Here is a 22,118-nt window from a genome sequence, read left to right as displayed (position 1 = left end):
GTCGCTACCAGCAGTAACTTTTAAAGGCGCCTTTGAACTGCCAGTGGTGACCCTGCTATCCGCCCGTTCAAAAGCGGACCGGCGGCGGCCAGCAGGACAGGCCGCCATGGCAGCCGAAGAACCCAGGGCCTCAAAAACAGTAGGTTTTTACGTCCGCGACACCGTCTCCGGCAGGATGATGCTGGTCGACACAGGGGCCTTTAAATCGGTCTTCCCAGCATCCAGAGAGGACCGCAACCAGACACCAGACCCGGCCGCTTTCCTGACGGCCGCCAACGGAACCCCATCCTCTCCTCCTACGGCACCAGGCTCCTGTCGATCTCCATCCTTGGCCAGAGTTACTCCTGGGACTTCATCGTCGCGGACGTAGGAACCCCACTCCTGGGGGCCGATTTTCTGGCGCACTTTGGCCTGCTAGTCGACGTGGGGCGCAAGCGCCTCCTCGATACCGACTCCTGCCGGTCTCTCCCATTAACGGCGGGACCCAGACCCACCATCAGCGCCGTCGCCCCCCACCAGTATGCACACCTACTGTCAGAGTTCCCTGAGATATTTAAGCCTGAGCTTCGCCAAGTCCCCGGGGCCCCAGCCAAGCACGGCATATACCACCATATAGTGACTAAAGGGCCCCGACACATGCGAAGTTCCGCAGGCTTCCCCTCAGCGCCTTCAGGAGGCGAAAAAAGCATTCGGGAGATGGAACAGATGGGCATCTGCAGGAAAGCCTCCAGTCCATGGGCCTCCCTCCACATGGTGCAGAAACCGGACGGCTCCTGGAGACCCTGCGGCGACTACAGGCGGCTCAACATTGCAACAGAGCCCGACCACTACCCTCTACCCAACATGCAAGACCTCACGGCCTCCTTTCACGGGGCCAAAATATTCACTAAATTGGACCTTCTTAAATCTTATTTCCAGGTACCTGTTGCGCCAGAGGACATACCAAAGACAGCCATCATCACGCCCTTCGGTCCTATGTGTTCGCCTTCTCCACCTTCGGCTGAGGAACGCCGGGCCACCTTCCAGCGGCTCATGGACAGCATCCTGGGGGACCTAAAATTCTGCGTCTGCTACGTCGACGACATTCTCATATTTTCCAGGTCTCACAGCGAACACCAGAGACACATCAAAGCAGTCCTCCAGCGCCTCCAAGAGAACGGCCTCGTCGTCCGTTTCGACAAGTGTACCTTCGGCGTCCAGAAAGCAGAATTCCTGGGTCACGAGGTGTCTCCGACAGGCGTCCGCCCTCTTACATCGAAAGTAGCAGCCGTAGCCAAGTTCCCGACACCCACCTCCATCAAGGCCATCCAGGAGTTCCTTGGGATGGTAAACTTCTACAGGCGGTTCATCCCCGGGATCGCGCACACCACGGCCCCCCTGACGGCAGTCCTAAAAGGCCAACCAAGTCCCTGTCTTGGGGACCCAGCCAGCAGCAGGCCTTTTCTTGACGAAGGCCGCCCTCACCAAGGCAACCGCCTTGGCACACCAGGATCCCAAGGCCCCCTCCAGCTGACGACAGACGCCAGTAACGTCGCCTGCGGTGCTGTTCTGGAGCAAATCATCAACGGCGCCCCCCAGCCCATCGCCTTCTTCAGCAAGAAGTTCAGTCCCGCAGAGACCCGCTACAGCACCTTCGACAGGGAACTCTGCGCGATGTACCGCGCAGTTCGGCACTTCAAGTTCCTCCTGGAGGGGACGCCCTTCACAATCTTCACAGACCACCAGCCACTGGTTCACGCCTTCACGAAGCAGGGGGGACGCATGGTCTTCCAGACAGCAGCGCCACCTCTCCATAGCCGAATTTACCTGTTCCGTCAGGTACCTCCCCGGCAAGAAAAATCCCATAGCAGACGCCCTCTCAGAGTCGAGTTGAGCGCAGTGCAGCTTGGTGTAGATTACCAGGACCTTGCCAGAGAACAGGCCACTGACCCAGAAACCCCAGCATACCGCACCGCCATCACATCCCTCAAGTGGCAGGGACGTGACCCTCGCCCCGAGACTCTGTGACATCAGCACAGGTCAGCCCCGCCCTTTGGTTCCAGCCTCACGCCGCCGCCAGGTATTCGACATAATTCACGGCCTCTCACACCCTCCGGCAGGACCACGGCCAAACTGCTTTCAAAAAGTTCGTCACGGGGTGCAAAAGGACGCCACGGCCTGGGCAAAACAGTGCCCTGCAGTGCCAGACCAGTAAGGTGGGTCGTCACACGCAGTCGGGGGTAGGCGAGTTCCCACAGCCAGGGCGCCGCCGGCCACATCCACATCGACGCGTCGTCGGGCCCCTTCCCCATCAGGCAGATCCAGATACCTCCTGACGGTGGTAGACCGTTCGGCGAGGTGGCCCGGCCACACCCATGCAAGAAGCCACCGCCAGCGCGTGCGCTGCGCCGAGGCCCTGCTCTCAGTTGGGTTAGCCGCCGGGCGCCCCGGACCACATCACAACCGACAGGGGCCCCGCTTTCTCTCCGAGTTGTGGTCTGCCCTGGCTCAACTGCTGGGAACCACGCACCACACCACCACAGCGCACAACCCAGCGGCCAACGGCCTGGTCGAACGTTCCACAGGTCCCTAAAGTCATCCTCATGGCCCGCTGCACCGCCGAGGACTGGAAACATCAGCTGCCGTGGGTCCTCCTCGGGTTGAGGACCGCCCCAGAGCCGGCGGCACCCCATCCGCAGCTGAACAAACCTATGGGAACCCCTCGTGGTGCCGGGAGAGCTCGTGACGGATGAACGCCACTCCCATCACTGCAGAGGCTCCTCGACGTGGCGGCAAGTTCGCCCCTTGCAGGCGCTCATACATCGACAAAGCAACCACCTTCATGCCGCCACAGCTGTCATCCGCCACCCACGTCTTCGTCAGAGTCGACGCCGTCCGTCCACCACTAACTAAGCCCTACAGGGGACCCTTCCGGCGTGCTGGAACGAAACAGCAAGGCGTTCAGCTGGCACTCCCAGGCAAGGACGACTGGGTTTCCATAGACCGGTTAAAGCCCGCCTTCCTGTCGGAGAGTCCCGGCAGCGACGCAGCACCCTTCCGCCCAACCGCACTCCAGCACGCCCCACCCCCCCGCAGGCGCGGCCGCCCCAGGAAGGGGACCGCCCAACCAGCAGCCTCACAGGCGGGAGGCCCCTCCGTTATCTTCAAGGAGCCGCGCACCCTTCAGCGTCCCAGCAGATACAGGGATTAGTCAGCGCGTCCCTCGTCTTGGGAGAGTATTTGTAAAGTCACCACATCGGCGCCAGGATAGTGTTTCGCGGCGCCATTAATTAAGTCTCCGCTGAGCTTGTTTTCTTTGGTGACTTCCCATTTTCTTCAAGCTCAATTAGTCACGCCTAAAACGTGCCAGGTCACGCATTTTAATCATTTTTACTTTATGCGTATTTATACAAATGTCACACATTGTGTATCACATGTTTCTTCATTCACAGGCATCAAGACTGTATCCATATTGTAGCTCTGTATGTTTTGTATTGTAATTTGTACTCGTTCACTGCATATTATTGTTTATTGTTTGACCTCAGGTCACAGTCAATTCCATTGTCTCTCGGCCCGGCGTCAGTGCGGCCGCAATATAAGCTGCCTGGATCTGTAATAAAGTAGCAGTAACTTTTACCTGCCGTTTCTTTGACACCTTACAGTATCTTTGGACATTGAGGATACATACTTCTACATTATTATCCACGGAAATTCCAGGAAATCCCTTCTCTTCATTTGGGAGATGAAGGTATTCCAGTTCAAGTCTTGGGTTTCATTCTGAAACTGCTCACTGGATTTACCTGAAACATGTAACCAATGGCAGCTTGGGCCCATTGGATCAATATGGGACAGAAGTGCCTCGACTGACTAGCAACAGCAGAATTAAGACAACATTTTTCGTCCTATGTCAAGTCTGCTGAATCCTTAGACCCCATGTCATCTGGGATAGAGAGCTGCTTACTTGGGTATGATCACCAATAGGAGATTGTCCTCTTAGATTCAGCAATTCTGGCAAAATTCAAGTGCTTTGGCAAGGTTGTCGCAATCTGTGACTGGCACCTTATATCTTTGCAGAAACCAGTTCCATACAGCTTCTTCATTGTTTTTTTTTTTTTAGCTGCATCCACCAAGGTTACTGTTACAAAATGACTATATTAGTTTTTTCTTAAATTGTTATAGTTTTTCTTACATTTTATTGAAGATTTGAAGTCCATATCAGTTAAAAATTCAGGATAGCTATTCACATTGGCCTTGATTTATGTTTGTTATTTGTGTGAAGGATGGTAATGAAATTAGAGAAGGCTATTAGAAACTACACCTTCACCAGTGCTAACTTTTATTAGGACATATATCATCCACCATACCCTTGGTTTTCTGGATTTACTTGATATGTAGGTTAAGAGAACAAATAGTCTGTTTTTCTGCTCCAAATGAATATCCATCTTAAAAGCTTCATGAACTTGTACCTTGGGTCATGGCCCATCCCTCAAAAATTTGTTAGAATTTCATCAGCAGGTATTTGAGGTGACTTTGTAACAAACGCAGACAGACAAGTGCAAAAGGATGTAAGGCAAAGAAACACTTACAAGTGATCACATGAAACGGAAAGGTTACAAGTGATCACATGACCTTCCAACTTCTTTGTGACAGCCAGTGAAGGCAAAGAGAGTAGGTGAAGTGCAATTAGCATAAGGTTAATATTGTTACAAAATGATGGCTGCAGGACAATCCACATTTGTAAAAGCTGCATATGTCGTCTGTTAGTTTTATTTGTTGTTAATGAAAGACTTATTTTCGTTAAAATCATGGTAATTTTGCATCTGAAATTCATTCCCATATCGTAAAAAAGTTTAGAGATTTTTTAGATGAAAGTTTCTAAGTGTCTCTGATGGAAACTGTTTCAGCTCCACCACTATTTTAAAATGTTTTGCTCTTGAAGTGCAAATATTAACAATTTGTGACCATGAATTTTTTTTTTTATTTTACAGGCGAAAATGTTTTGCCACCCAGAGAGAGAAATCAGAGCATGCATCACGTGGTTGCCATATTAAAACATGACTCAAGTCGTCTGCTCCAAGTTGGCTGTTTGTATGTCAGTAGTAAAGAGAGTCAATGAAATTACAGATTCAAAGTACATGTACAGTACCTGAAACCAATAATTACTATCCTCTAAAGGCCAACATCAATAAAGGTAAGAATTGTGAATGGTGTAATATTTAATTTACATATTCAGATCTTTTCAGTTCTGTGATTTTATGATTTTTACAAAGTCATATCCTCACTCTGCCCCATTTTCCCTTAATTGGCACCGGAAAGATAGAACCGTATGGTAGTTTAATCCATGGCCATAACTAAACTGTTTGAACACTGTCTACTTCCCAAGACGCCATTCCTTTTTATATAATTGTAGCCTAAACCTGACTTGCTGGCCCTAACTAAGCAAGTGCGTGATCATGCCAAACTATAACTAAGCCCATAACTTCCGTCATAGTATGAAAAACCAAGCTTGCACTCATCTTTCGGTGTATTTTGTATTTAATATGGTCTCTTGTTGCACTGTTAAGTTTCACTCACTTATAAGTTATGTGAGATCTCGGAGTTGTTGTTGTTGCTGAAAATCAGAGTAATTTTGTATTTTGGGAGGTAGTTATTCCATCCACGAATTTCCCCAACCTGTTAACCCCCTCATCCCCATCCCCCACACGTTGATGAAAATCAAAGCAATTTTGTTTTTGGGAGTAGTTATTCCATCCACGAATTTCCCCAACCTGTTAACCCCCCTCATCCCCATCCCCACATGTTGATGAAAAATCAAAGCAATTTTGTTTTTTGGAGGTAGTTATTCATCCACGAATTTCCCAACTTGTTACCCCCATCACCACACACACACACACTTCACTTTACGAAAATGACAGATTCAGGTATATTGTATCAGTTCCAAGATAATAGTGAAAACCTTGCCAAATGGTGTATTATCCAGCTCAAGTCAAGTTTGATAGATTAAGTTCTGTAAACTGGCATTACAATGACTATGGGGGTTAATTGAATAAAATAAAAAAAAAGATATGCTCTAGTGAAACACAAAAGATACATTGAAGAAATACTTAACCTCTTCACAATATTGGTTACTTCCTAGTTAAAGGTATTTTGAATCACATTTGAAATTATCACTAAAATAATTTTGAGTTTTCTGAAAAAGAAAACTATTGTGCCAACTTTGTCTATCTGTCCGCACTTTTTTTCCTCACCCTACTTAATATCCTGACTTTCCACCCTCCACCACTCGACCAGCTGTGAATGGGTTCCAGCTTCAGCTGGGATCACCCCTACAGCCTTGCTGAGAATTGGAAGGTTCCTCTTATCTAGTGCCAACCCTACCCCCTACCCCTATCTAAAGGGGAGAAATACATATCGTAAAAATTCACTATTTACTTATGTCTGTAGCCTCCTAACATCTCTTTGTTATTAAAGGAATTTGCCCATCTTCACTATTGCTCAGGTTTTCTGACTATTATCCATGTTAAATAATAAAACATCAGTAGAATTCATGAAGTTTTAGCGTATTTCGGTAAATGTTCTTCTCCATAACTTGTACAGACATTAAAACCCTGAATGGTTTCATTTGAAATGATTCTTAAGTCATATAGTATAAGTATTTATTGAATAATGGTTGAATCTCAGCTATTATTTGTCGCTAACTATTTCATATGTATGTAATTGTTGTATGATAGAGGAGTCTTCTCTGTTTATCTCTTCTATGCTTACTCTTTCTCTGTTGCCCTACTTTGGGATAAGGGTGGGAAGAGGCCAGTAGTAGATCTGCGCTTCAAATTCACCATAAATGCGTGGTAGCACAGAGGCGTTGTGGCCCAATTAACATGGCAAATGTTTCCAGTGACAGCAGTGTCGCTGCCTCTTACCAGATCAGCCTTATCCGGGGGTTCATTGGCGCCGTGGACGAACAGTTCAGACTGCAGAGAACTGCTCCATGTTGCTCATGGGAACCAACACTCTGTATCTCGCGGGCGAAATGGGGGTCAGTAAGGATTTGGTTGAGGAGGCCCTCCTTCGTGATGGTGTTGCACCAGATGTTGGCGTTGGAGAGGAAGAACAGCTGCAGTGGGAGTGAAGTGGTCGATGCCGGGTAGCGAGGCTCTTCTCCGACGCACTCGACATACTTTGGTAAGCTAAGAAGGCCTCTCGGAGACCTCCATTGTCAGCTATGTTTTCACCCTGGAGCTGAGCAAGGTTTAGAAGGGAGGGACTGTTTGCTGGTTTTGTGTCTGTTTGGCATCAGGACACAAAGGTCAGTGACAGTGAAATCGGATACAGGTTAAAAGTGTATATATATATATAATATATATATATATATATATATATATATATATATATATATATATATATATATATATATATATATATACTGTATATATGAAAACTTTCATCCCAAATTTCTGTGTCATCAGAAAGTTGAAGTGAAAATGAATAGTAATATTCCTGTAATGTATAGTTTATATATATATATATATATATATATATATATATAGTCATGCTTAAACAACAGAAAAATTACACCCATCAAAGATTCCGTGTAGGGTGATGCAGTTTTATGAGCGTATGAACTTTCACTTCACTGAAGTGTTGGAGTTTTTATTGAGATTTAGGATTGCGTTTACACATAGCAAGAGAATACTTCGGCGTTCATCATACAAATCGCCATACACACCTGTGTGTTCACGCCATTGAGCGTAGCGTTGGCAACAGATCTGCCACATCTGGGACACTGATGTTGCCATATTGATTGATAATGCACTGGGCCTTTGCCTTGAAGGCTTCCAGATGTTTGCGTTGCTCACCACGGGATGGTGTTGCCGTCCTTGTCATACTGCCGTCCTTCGTCGTCGAAGCCGTGGGTAATCTCGTGACCTATGACCTGTGAATTTGGGTCGCTAAATTGCAGAAATTGTTGAAAATCTAGCTAATTTCAGGCCTCGCCAAAATATTCAAAATCTAACTGTTGTACTGCAAACCTCAAGAATATTCAGAATCCAGCTGCTGACTTGCAACTTCAAAGTAGAACTTTTGACTCGTGATATTGTCATTTGGGTTGCAGTGACTGAAACCACAAAAAGGACATCTTATAGATTAGGATCATTAGAACACTAAAGCAAAACCTCAGTGTTCACTGTGACTTTGTGAGCAGAGGTTCTTCCACAGTGTTTGCCATCCTGTATAATAAAAGAGCATGGAACATGATGTGGAAACTTTCAAACCTCAGTTGCCCTGGAGGAAAGATTTAGAATTTAGGATAAGCACTCACCTGTCCAATGCCACCGTAATTCCAATGCTTGGAGAGAGTTAGTACGGTAGAATGGAGGTTGGAGAATACCAGCCGGGAATGTTATGGAATTAAACTCGGGCATATAGTAAGCTGACGACGGTAGGAGCCAAATCCCACCTGTCACGCTTCGTGGGCAATCCAAAATCATTTAGTTTCGTCTATGTCATCAGTTTCTGAGTAAAGATGTTGATAGGTCTCGTTACACAACGTGAAATTTCCATGATGTACAGGTGTTCATCTTGCCTTGTACATTCTACATGGTTCTTGAAAAAATCTTAGAATCTCATGATGTATATAGGAAAGAAAGGGTAATACTTTAAATATTTGCTAATGTTAAAATGGGACTCCAAGTTGACTGATATCCTAAGAGGAATGTTCATGACATTTTTGTTAAGAGTGATTTTTAGAATAAAACACTTCTGAAATTTGTTATGCCTTAAGATAATAGTATATATGAGTATTAATAGTCTTACCTTAATACGTATATGTTCATGAAGTGAGATGTCTCTGTGATATTGCCTAACCGGCTGTCTGATTCAAGCGCCCGTTGCATTACGTGTACCAGTCAGGGTATGCTATAAACTTGCTGATGGCATCGGCCTTTTCAATAATTGGCTTAGTCTCCTCGTCCATCCACTCATTAATAGCTAAGATCTTTTGAAAGATGCCGTAAATCTTCAAACCATTTCGTTTGCCTCATCCTTAGCTTGCTGGGAAAGTAAGTCTCAACATATTTAGTGCCCAGTGCCATTCCCATGTAGTCGTTTGCTGAACTTGCACAATGTTTCTGTTCCAGATTTCTGTGCTGTAACGCCGGTGGTGATCATTTGGTAGTGGAAAGATGCATCTCTCATCTCTTTGTTGGTTTCATCTCGAGAGCTTGTACATGTCGCCACATCAGATAGTTCAGCTACAGTCCTCGAGTTTGTTGCTTGCAGGAGGTCTGTCAGCCTTTCCATGTATTCAACTTCTTGTACAACTACTCTTTGGTTTGTGTCAATAAAATACAGTAGGAGAAAACATTGAGGGAGAGTAATTCTGGCCATTGAATGAATCCACCTGTTAAATCATTAAGCTCACCAACTGTCATGTTATTGTACAGACGTTTGCAGAATCTCTCCTGTCTTCATCTGGACTTGTTATGTTGCAAGTGCCATTTCAAACTCAAGGGTGGCTTTCACCTCCTCTTGTATTACAGTATCATCAACTGCCATGCCTAAAAGATTTAGCTATGATTGAGGCAGTAGTTGCCATGTACTCCTTACTCCTGTGCGGTGACTCTTGCTTCATAGCTCTCAGGTGATGTCAGAACTGAGGCGTGGCATCCCCAGGGATGATTGATCTCATTATATAGCTGTGGCGTAAGTGTTCTTCTGATCAACACAACACCCCATACTTTGATCAAATAATCTTCAGCCAATAACCTTCTTGCATCAGCAACCTTTCCATCTGCCAGTCAAAGGGCGTTTCGCTCCAGTCCTCTAAGGTCATGGGCCATCCTCCATATTGTCTCAAGAAGTCAGTCAGTGGGGTAACACCAACAGATTCAAGTGCGCCCTTCGTCCATACATGCAGCATACATCGCCTTCCGCTTGGTTAATGGGTTTAGGTCATCTGCAACTACAGGGAGATTAAGATATCACTCAAAGCATTAGTCATTTCTAGATCCAGCAGATCAAACTGACCCCAGCGAGAAAGAGACCTCTGGGACTGGGTGCTTTCATCCACCCTCCACAAAAGCAAACTGGTAGAAATTGTCACAAGGGTGTGTCGTTTTATCCATGGCTTCAATAACTAGCAGCAGCAGCAAGAATGCATTCCTCGGTGTTGCAGATGTCATATTCCGGCCTTAGGTTACAGGCAGTCTTGTTGACTTCTTTTTGGGCTGAAGACGTCTGACTTGACCTCAGGTCTTCTGCTGGTTGTTTTATATCTGGAACGTCAACTTGTTTTCCTAGTTAGGAGTTGCTTAGCATTTGTGCTACCTGAGTAAGATCTTGAAGGTTAAATCTAGGCCTGAAAGGAAAAAACACCATCAGTTTCTGTCATGAATTGCAGTGTATTGACTGTTATCAGTCATCTATGTTCATGATGATGATCAGATTAAAAATACTCATAGTAGCATGAGTCTTAAAATGGAGAAGCAAATCCACAGTTATGTATATGTACATATATTGATTTGTCTTTAAATATATGTACATATACATAACTGTGGATTTGCTTTCTCGGCGATTATTAAAGTTATTGTAACCATAACAATGGTTTTTCAGCTTCCATTAATGGGTTGTGTATTCAGTCAAAGCAAGAAGAGGGATTGAATGTTTATAAAAACGAACCTATTTCATTGAATCTGTAAGCAAACTGGCATAACCCCAGGTTATCTTCGTTGTGCTTGTATTTCAGGTAAATGTTCACGGTTTTGTGAGGGGTAAGGAAAAATGGTATTGTCTCGTTTTAATCATTGTAATTTTCACAGGTGATCAGTTTTTGCGCGACACCTCTCTTTCAAGTTGTGCTGAGTTCTTTTGGAAGAACTTCAGAAAAACAGTTCACGTGGAAGTATAAGGTTGTCAAGAGTTTTCAGTAAATAAGTATTCCTTGAAGACATTCAGTGCGATCTCCATTTAAAGGGAGGTTTTAGAGCATAAAAGATATTTTCATAATCGTTATCACTGTACGTTTGGTTGATCATGCTAGTGACAGTGATGGTTGGCTGATCCTGTCTGTCTCAGGCAGGATCAACCAAAACGTAACAGTGATAGTGATTGGCTGGTTAGTTGATCCTGCCTAGGGATGAACAGGGTCAACCAGCCAGTTAATAATCATATCATTACTAAGTTTGGTTGATGCCTGCTAGATGAACAAAAAAATTGTATCCACTCTCCATTGCCTTGTGGATTTTCTGGTTGAATTCATATTTTTAAAATCTTCCTCATAACCCAAAGAGAGCATTTATAATTATTTTGGTGTCAGAGACTTTTTCATTTTATATCTCAGCATTCTAGCCAACATCTATCCGATATTTAAATTTCAATTCAAGTTATTAACGGTTGGTTTTCTTTATTTATATATTACTTCTGTTTTCCTACACACTTTCATTTTAGAACACATTGCTACATATGCATACATCTAGTCAGGCTACTAATTAGAATATGGACTAACTACTGGCAGGGTGAAAGGAGAAACTTCATCTATTTCATTTATTTAGGTCCATTGTTTATGTTTCATCAGAGCGGAATGATGATTGATTTCAATACACAGGCATGCAAACCTCTTACAGAGAAATTTTAAATGTGTAACCAATATGCTGGACAGTTATATAATTTTCATAAGCAAAGCACTGCTATTACTTTCAATACTCCGCTGATGAAGAGGAACGGAAAACCAGAAGCCACGCCCACCAGGCGACGCACGCAGAAGCACAGCAACACCGAAACCATCGCAGGAGAACCTTTTCCAGTCTGGACCGTCGGTTTCCAGAACCGCGATGATGTTGAACCCGTCCTGGTTCCTCGACTAGTTGCTCTACGCTGGATTCCATGATGGAATTCTGTTCAAAAAACAGATTTTTTTATTTTGCAGAGTTAATTTTCTGCTTGCCTGGATATCGATAGGGATCTGCTTATTAAAAAGCTACTTCACATTTAGATTTTGTATGGTTTCAATAAGCTGGAAAACCCTACCTTTATTAAGCGTAGACAATTGTATTCAGTTAACCTTAGAATGGAAACAACAGCGGTGTCATTCTAGCTGTTTTGTGTGAGAATGAAGTCAGTTTCGTTAAATGGTGCAAAATTAATTGTTGGAGGAATTCTAATGCACGGCTTTTGGAGTTTATGAGAAAACGAGTTTTCTGTACGGCGTATAATCAAGGCCACCGAAAATAGATCTACCTTTCGGTGGTCTCGGTATAATCCTATATAGTTGTCAGACACACGATTATGGCTTTAAGCTTAAATAAAATACAAACTTCTGAGGCTAGAGGCTGCAATTTGGTATGTTTGATGATTGGAGGTGGATGATCAACATACCAGTTTGCAGCCCTCTAGCCTCAGTAACTTTTAGGATCTGAGGGCGGACAGAAAAAGTGCGGACGGACCGACAAAGCCAGCACAACAGTTTTCTTTTACAGAAAACTAAAAAGCGTGGATGCTGAAGAAGAAAATGCTATGCTCAGTGCATTTATGTGTACTCTTAGCAAAGAGTTCGATTCCTGATCAAGGCTGAACAGTTTTGCCATTGTTGGCTTAATCAGTGAATTAGGGGCATGGTAGTTAGATGAGTGTGGATGTTCTCGCCCGGGGTGGAGAAAGGCATGGTTTTAGGGACGTCACACAAACACCCAAGACTTATTTTTATAATGCCATCGGAGGGGACTTTGCGTCCTCAATCTTTAACGAAGGCATCCTGATAAGCAGCGCGATTAACTATAAGTGTTTATAGGCGATTTTTTGTTGTTTAGATAATCGATGTGGGACTCTTGTCTCGTCTATCTTTGATAGTGCATTTCTCTTGAGATAGCTGGCCTTCTCTCTCTCTCTCTCTCTCTCTCTCTCTCTCTCTCTCTCTCTCTCTCTCTCTCTCTCTCTCTCTCTCTAAATTAATAAATAAATTCAGTTCAGTTCAAAATCATTCCATACAATGTAATATGGTTCAGTTATGTCAACCAGACAGTTTGCATTGGGCAAGGGAACGAAAATGTAAGTACTGTACTTCCTTTGGTAAGTGGAATTAATTGGCTCTATCAGTAAAATTAACAATATAGATGGAGAATATGGTTAAGCCTACCATCTCTGGATTGGCCAATACACAAGAGTAGTTATTAGTTTAAATATAATGTTTTCAGAAATCCTGTCAATATTTCTTCCTTTGTAAATTATTATTATTATTATTATTATTATGTGTTATTATTATTATTATGATTTTGAGTTTTTCACTTTTTGTATACTAGCCTTCTAGACCTGACTCCTGTGACTGAGTACTGCTTTATTTCTTGCAATCATATATTTCTTGCTATATATATATATATATTATATATATATATATATATATATATATATATATATATATATATATATACTATATATATATATATGTATATATATATATATATATATATATATAAATGTGTGTGTGTATAACTGAATCTCAAAAATATGGAACATGATGAATATATAAATAAAGATAAAATCCACGAAGGAAACACTGGAGTGTTGCGAGGCCTTTCACGGACAGCCGTGTGGTTGAGCGTCACTGTAGTCACTGAGTTCTTGTCTTTCATTAGTTTCGAGTCCACGGGACGACAGACATTATCAATTAAAATTCCCCTTCAGTAACATATGTGAAAGTATATTATTTCCGAGGTAGAGCAGACTATGGATATTAAGGACGTTTGTAACAATGCATAGTTATTTATATATATATATATATATATATATATATATATATATATATATATATATATAATATATGTACTCTATGTGTGTCATGTGTGTGTGTGTGTGTGTGTGTGTGAGTGTGCAAGCGCGCAGAATTTTTTCACCACCCTAGGCCTGCAGTTGAGTAGAACTTTCGTTGAACAGGATTGCTAGGTACACTACTCTTTATTAAGGTCTGATAAGTCTCGAGGCACAAATATAATTTGTGCAATGTTACGTCCCATCTTAACTTATTTCATAACAAGAATAGCAAAACTTGAGCTTCAACTTATGCCAAAGATCTCTCTCTCTCTCTCTCTCTCTCTCTCTCTCTCTCTCTCTCTCTCTCTCTCTCTCTCTCTCTCAGCAACGAAAGAAACCTGCGCACGTTCTTACCTGGAGAGACGAAATGTGGGGAAGTTGATTAATGCTTTCGTATTTAAGTGTCATCCTTGGTCCTCCACGTCTCCCGCACCTCCATCCCACCCCTCCCATCCTTCTTTCTACCCCCCCCCCTCCTCCTCCTCCACTGCCTACCCAATGTAATGCCGTGACGTAATCTCTCGTCAAGAGATTAGCGTGCTTGTGTTGATTTGGACTGAGATAATGGTTACGTTATGAAACGTTGAGTTTTTGTCGCATCATTCGGACATGTATTATTGTTTTCTCTGCTACTGTTGTTATTATTTTGTATTCATATTATTATTGTCGTTGCTATCTTTGTTCCCATGTAAATAAACTTGTGTGCTAGGCACCTAGTGGGTTGGTAGTTAATTTTCAATACATTTTTGCCTTGGCCTATTTTTCCTGGGTACAGGTCAGTTCCAGAGGCTAAAATTTTAGCTTTTTTCCTCTAATCTCAGAAACTACAATAGGTGAGGCACATTCAGCATTATATGTGGATGGTATGATTTTAGGTATATTTGACCTTGGCCTGTACTTTAAGGTTACATGTAGATGTCCAAGGTTGTTGGCCATCGTCTTCCCCAAACATATATGACCTAGGCTTATTTTACAAGGTCACAGGTAAATTTGAAGACCAGCATCACATTTTTCTTCCTTTAACTTATTATGATTTCTCTGAATGTTCTGTTACCTTGACTTACTTTTCAAGGTTGCAGGTCAATGTGTAAGCTATGATTTTATTTTTCATTTGTATTTTCTAAGAGACCAGGATTAATTATTTATTTTAACAAAAATATTTGGTATAAGTTGCCGTTAATATATTATTTTTATGTAGTATAAGCACATTACAAAATATGAGTATATATCTTTTGAGTATTGTATCTCTTATTGTAGGTGAAGGTGGGCGGAGCCAAGTGAGACTTGTGGGCGGAGCTTCACTGCTCTCAGGTAAGCATAAGAAGATGGAATATCATTAACCTCCTTCAAGTGTAATTAGAACTCGTTTTATTAATCATATTGAATATGAAACAGGCAAGGTGTAAATATTTTTTACCAAATATTTATACCCTGACCTATTTTCAAGGTCTCAGGTTAGTTTAAAGGCCAAGGTTTAGGCCCTTTTTCCACTCTCTAACTCTTAGAAACTATGGTAGTTGAAGGTCGGGTCTTCATAATAGTTAGCAGGCTTATGAGTAGGGTTTTTTATGGTGAAATATAAGTATTTTTAAGTGTGGTGTAAATCCTCTCCTTTAAATTCCTAAAAAAAAAAAAAAATATTAATCTCACAGTCGCCTTTATTACCTTTTATTATTTTCGACACAAAATATTTATTAAGGTATACGACTTTTAGAACTTCCATATAAGTCGCATGATGTAATGGTTAAATGCAAGTGTGCTGGGACTAGAATAACTTTGCACCTTATATTCTAACCATTTCATCGGCATACATTCTATAAAGTTCTAAGTCGTATCCTTAACTAAATATTTTTAATCAAGATTAAGTATATCTTAGTTTAACCGGACACTGAGCTGGTTAACATCTCTCCTAGGCTGGCGAACGATTAGATTTATTTTACGTGGCTAGAACCAACTGGTTACCTAGCAGCAGGACCTATAACTTATTGTGGAATCTGAACCGCATTATGGCGAGAATGGTGCTATCACCAAAAATAAATTCCTCTAATTCTTCACTGGCCGTTCGGAGAGTCGAACGCTGGGCCAACAGCGTGCTATCCGAAAGCTCTATCCACCCCTCCAATGAAGTACTTAATTTTGTGTTTTGATAATAATAAAAGGTAATGAAGGTGATTTTGAGATTAATGTTTTTTATGAATTTAAAAGGAGAGGATTTATACCACACTTAAAAATACTTATATTTCACCATAAAAAACTTATTCATAAGCCTGATAACTATTATGAAGGCCCGACCTTCAACTACCATAGTTCCTTAAGCCCTGTCTACACTAGCAGGCACTGCACGACGGGCAAACACTGTTCCCATAACCCGTTCCACTAAACTGACCGGTCGAGTATGGAGCCAGAGCGATGCGGTGTCTGGTAACACTGCTTCAGAAGCGAGAAAATATAAACAGCCGGAAGTGCTTGACGGGCATGCCCGCTAGTTAATGGACAGACCATTAGAGCTAGATTCTACAGTGTTTCTCAAACTGGGTGCCCGTTACCCTGAAGTTTACAGACAGTGCCTGGTGCCACCAAGATTGTCATGAATTTTGTCTTGCTAGATCATCTCAGTGAGCATTTGTAAAAAAAAAAATAGTTTGCAGAAGTCTTCATAATTATTATCAGTGTTATACTGTAACACACACACACACATATATATATATATATATATATATATATATATATATATATATATATATATATATATATAAATATATATATACATACATACAGTGCAACGCGTTACCGTTTAAATGGAACAAAATAAAAGCCTTTTTGATTATCCTTTATTTTTCGAACATGAATGTATTGCCACAGGTTAATAAATTAATATAATATATTAACAAAATTAATATAATACTTATTCAGTTTAATAATGTTCAATACAAATGATAATTCGGCTTTGCACCCTTAGGATGTTAAATTCAACTGATAACAATCTTGCAGTTTCAACTTTTATTGTTTTGATACTTTAATTAATTGCTTTTACTCTCTGTTCCTTTGTTAATCTCGTGGTTGTATAAAATATCTGAAAAATGAAGATTTAGTAAATTAATTAAAAATAATAATAAAGAATATATACATTATAAGATATAAAAAATTAAAAGGGCATTACTTATGCATTATTAAACAAAATAAGCATTATATTAATTTTTGTTAATATATTATATTAATCTATTAACCTGTGTATACATTTATGTTTAAAAAATAAGGATAATCAAAAGGCTTTAATTTTGTTCCCACTTAAACAAAGGGCATTACCCTTATACGCACCCTATATATATATATATATATATATATATATATATATATATATATATTATATATATATATATATATATATATATATATGATTATCATGTTTTTTTATGTTAGTCTCTGCATTCACTTAACACTTAAGTTTACCTGATATACTCTTTTGTTTGTACAGTATATTTCTGCATGTTTCATGCTGGTTTTGGTTTAGTATGGATAATTTTTAGTAATTATAAATTAGAAGTTGATTCATGCGATATGGCTGGATGGTGAAGAAGTAGGCCTACTGTGGTAATGATTACATTAGTTAGGGTACCATCTCTAAAAAAAAAAAGATTGAGAACCACTGAACTAGAGAGTGGAAAAAAGGCTAAAACCTTGGCCTTTAAACTGACCTGAGACCTTGAAAATAGGTCAAGGTGTAAATATTTGGTAAAAAATATTCAATATGATTATTAATACGAGTTCTAATTACACTTGAAGGAGGTTAATGATATTCCATCTTCTTATGCTTACTTGACAGCAGTGAAGCTCCGCCCACCTTCACCTACAATAAGAGATACAATACTCAAATGATATGTATTCATATTTTGTAATGTGCTTATACTACATAAAAATAATATATTAATGGCAATTTATATCAAAAACTTTTGTTAAAATAATTAATCCTGGTCTCTTAGAAAATTCAAATGAAAAATAAAATTGTAGCTTATACATTGACATGCAACCTTGAAAAATAAGTCAAGGTAACAGAACGTTTCAGAGAAATCATAATAAGTTAAAGGAAGAAAAATATGATGCTGGTCTTCAAATTTACCCGTGACCTTGTAAAATAAGCCAAGGTCATATATGTTTAGATTATTATTATTATTATTATTATTATTATTATTATTATTATTATTATTCGTCGCAACGGTAGTAGGAGCAATGATGGAAGGAGTTGGTGTTATATTAATTTCGTATTTTTATTTTTTCTTATTTATTTTATCATTACGAAGACGAATAACTAATTATTTCAGTTCTTTATTTGCAGTATGTACGCATTTGTGGATATATTATTATTATTATTATTATTATTATTATTATTATTATTATTATTATTATTTATTATTAGTTGTGGACCTTCATAAGGAGAGGGAAAACCGATTCATTCATCATTTACGTTTAGATGTATATATAATTGCAATGCTTAGCCAAAAACCCCCTTCCCCTAACCCCCTTTGATTATCTATCAAGTAAAAGGCCCCTCGCTCGCTCCTCTGAAAAAGAGTTCTCAGGCCTCATTGTGAACCATTGCATAGTGTGAATCAGGCCCCCAAAATAGAAATAGAGGGCTTTATGCAATGATGTGATAATGCACAGATAAGATCGAATCAGAGCAGTTTCCAGCAAGACAGAGTCTTTTAGTTCTCTTTCGGTTAAAGCCCTTCGTAAGAAGCAATAAATAAATATTCATATTTTGTTCTTGCAGTAATAGACTGATGGCTAAGGCTGAGTATTTGGGAATCAAGTTTTAATTGATAATTAGATATTCGTATGTCAGGAATATCGATAGTTGCGTCGTCAGCAAAAAGTTATCACGGGATATTGGAACAGAATTTTATCAATATTATAATCATGTTTACTCTTTGTTTTAATATAAAACATAGTCTGTTTTTACAGATAAAATGATCAACCTTTTTTATGCTTTTATCACACTCATCCTTTGAGAGGTCCAAATTGTTGCCCTCACTTGTATCCAACATGGAAATTGAGTTTTTTGCAAGAAGATTGATACTTCAAGTTTTGATTTCTCTGATAGTTTGGTGTCGTTATGTGGACGACGCCCTGGGAATCTTAAAGGAAAATGTTGATCCTGAGGGTATTCTTGCTGATTTATTAATTCATTGGTCCTGTCCATCAAACTTACTCCAGAAAAAGATATCATTATGATATTCTATAATTTTTCTGTATTCAGAAAACCTACCAACTTTTTATGTTCATTTCTGTTCAGGCCTTTCTTAAAATATAAAATAATTTGTATTTTCCTTTCTGTAACTAACGGAATATGTAGCCTTGAGTACATAGAAAATGAGTTTACCAAAATAGAAGAGATTGCCACAAATCTGCGTTGTCCTAGATACTTTTTTTTAATTGCGTGAATGAAGCCAAGAAAACTCTTATAACGGCCAGTCAAAGGAAAGTGGGTCAATGAATAACATACTTCTCCTGCCTTTTTATGAATGTTATTTAGATGTCATCGTATTCTTGAAAAATGAAGTTGTAGGTTTGGGAATTTCTGTATATTCTGTGCAAAATTTATAACATGGCAGTTATATATTCTTGGGATGGGAGTTTGCTAGACGTTAACATTCCTTTCTAATTATGTGAAAATTGACATACGAAGTGAGTTTGAAAATCATAAAAGCTTTATTAAATCTGTAGAGCTGGCTTTCCTTAATTTATCTCAACTTTATGCATTGGCATTACAATCTCTGTTAATATGCAATTATTGAACGGCTACAGAGACAGCAAATTGTTTTTTTTTGTAAATATTAGTCACTTATCTCAGTCCGCATTGTCATAATGAGTTTTACACTCTCAGGAGGTAGCTTGCCTGTGTTTGAGTCCTTGGCACCTAAATTACCTCCACAAATATTTTGTTGATAGTTCATTCATAATCCTTCTCCGCTTATTCTTTTGGCTTTCTTAAAATTCTACTCCGAAAAGTATTAGTAAACGAAAGTTATGTGGTCAAGGTCACTCGGTTTGAAGAAAATAGTAAAACACAAAAAAACGGTAACGTCATGATATCGAGTCAAAAATGTCAAGTGCCTTTTATCGTACCTGTGGACGCAGGTAGGAGGTTCGTCTCGGCTTGTTGGGCCGCGTCCAGATGGCCACACCAGTCGATTTATTCCTTTAAATGCCTACCGCACTTAGGGGATTCGGGAGGGGGCGGGCGAGGCCTTTGCTGGCATAAGGCCGGCCGCATCGAACCCAACTGCCGAGGGACGCCAGAAATGTTTTCATTTCTTCCAAGCGTCCGTCTGTGCTCATTTGCCAGGTCAAGTTTGTCCTTATCTTGAAGTATATAATCGTTCTGGTTTTTTATTTATATATATATACGTTGGTTTATCTCTTATTTTCATCACCTCTCTTTTCAGTCAAGGGCATTTTAACCCGTGGAAGTTTTGCTTAGCCAGTTGAATTGCATATGACTGGTTGCTCATTTTGGACAAAAACAACAACAACAATAATAATAATAATAATAATAATAATAATAATAATAATAATAATAATAATAATAGATATTCAATCACACGAGTCACTAAAACGGTGGGTAAATCCAAATTGAATTAGTAAGTGTAAACATATTTTTAAAAATATATCTGCAGCGATAGCTCTCAAGTACCTGCTCGATTCTCCTCGATAAGAAGAATCGAGCACATTCTCGAAAGCTCTCGTTTTGCATATATTTTTAAGTGTATATTTACACTTACACTTTCACCAGTAATAATAATAATAATAATAATAATAATAATAATAATAAATAGTCTCATTAGCTTCGTACCTTAATAATGATAATAATAATAATAATAATAATAATAATAATAATAATAATAATAAATAGTCTCATTAGCTTCGTACCTTGTCCGCTCGGTACCTGACTCCAAAAGGTCAATGTTTCGGTTTCCCCCAAATCTGGATGATAGCATTATCACGCGAACACTCCACAAGTTCTTTAATTACAGCCTCATGCTTGGGCAATACCCACACGAGAGATTAGGACGCGCGATAATAGTTCCTATCTTTTCTGAACTAGGTGATTCTACGTACGCCATCAGGAAAGCTTTGTTGTTACGTCAAATAAATGGGAGCTTTCTACTGAGGTTAAATTACATCAGATGATAACGTTATGGTGCCTTGAAAAGTTCCTCTCTCTCTCTCTCTCTCTCTCTCTCTCTCTCTCTCTCTCTCTCTCTCTCTCTCTCTCTCTCTCTCTCTCTTCGATTTGACAAAGTGGGAAAGCTGTAAACATCATTCCGTCGAATCCCATTCAGCCTTTGCTAACTTATGCTTGGAATTTTGCACCTGGTGGTTAGTCGAATGTTTTGGGTAGCAACCAGGGTGTAGAGGGGCATAGGGCTAGCAGCCATTTTGTTAGGAACCAAAAGGACAGAACTTTCTCAAGCCATCCCACTATATAAGGCAACAAATGTCTCATGTGGAATCTCTCTCTCTCTCTCTCTCTCTCTCTCTCTCTCTCTCTCTCTCTCTCTCTCTCTCTCTCTCTCTCTCTCTCTCTCTCTCTCTTATATACTGTATTATATATATGTATATATATATATATATATATATATATATATATATATATATATATATATATATATATATATATATATATATATATATATATATATATATATAATATATATAATATATATATATATATATATATATATATAATATATATATATATATATATATATATATATATATATATATATATATATATATATATATGTGTGTGTGTGTGTGTGTGTGTGTATGCACATACATATATACATACATGCATCCAATACCTTGTAATGGGGTGGTTCCTAAGACAAAACAAATGCTTTTAACTGCTGAATTATGGATATACATCAAGTGTGAGTCCCGTTATATGCACCCCATTTAGACATTATTTAGACGTTGTCATTCTGCTGTTATTATTTATGTAATCTTGCAGTTGCGCCGTACTTATAATCAAGTGTATCATATTGCTCTGCATTTTATTATTTATTGTTTTGTGAAAGTTCAACGTGAAGTTCAGTACTTGTTGACTGTTTACACACAGCAGAGATAAGTAGGTACCTACCTGCAGAGTTCTGGGTTGGGAAATATAACTAGTTACTGGTGATATACCAGGATACATTTTCCCGAGAGGTAACCGAGAAAAGCGGGACGCCATGTCCTAAAAGCTAACCATAGAATTTTGTTGAAAATGGTCTCATTATGTTCCCCACACCCAAATTACTTTGGAGGTTTTAATCTAACCCAACCTAACCCATCCT

At 39.9% G+C, this 22,118-nt stretch overlaps 1 protein-coding gene and 1 pseudogene across 1 annotated transcript in view; one reads left to right on the top strand and one right to left on the bottom strand.

Annotated features, from left to right (window-relative positions):
• The window catches only part of LOC136838480 (uncharacterized), a 135,492-nt gene that overhangs the window by 101,126 nt on the left and 12,248 nt on the right, over positions 1-22,118 (top strand). Inside the window, exon 3 of the transcript XR_010853007.1 lies at positions 4,968-5,170. The gene's annotated coding sequence lies outside the window, so the exon portion shown is untranslated. The remainder of the gene's footprint in view (positions 1-4,967; positions 5,171-22,118) is intronic.
• LOC136839053 (membrane metallo-endopeptidase-like 1) lies at positions 6,946-21,979 on the bottom strand (annotated as a pseudogene).

The sequence above is a fragment of the Macrobrachium rosenbergii genome, chromosome 5 (genome assembly GCF_040412425.1).
Source record: "Macrobrachium rosenbergii isolate ZJJX-2024 chromosome 5, ASM4041242v1, whole genome shotgun sequence".
In the NCBI taxonomy this organism is placed as follows: Eukaryota; Metazoa; Arthropoda; class Malacostraca; order Decapoda; family Palaemonidae; genus Macrobrachium; species Macrobrachium rosenbergii.
Note: the sequence above shows the minus strand (reverse complement) of the source record. Positions and strands in the feature narration are given on the sequence as shown.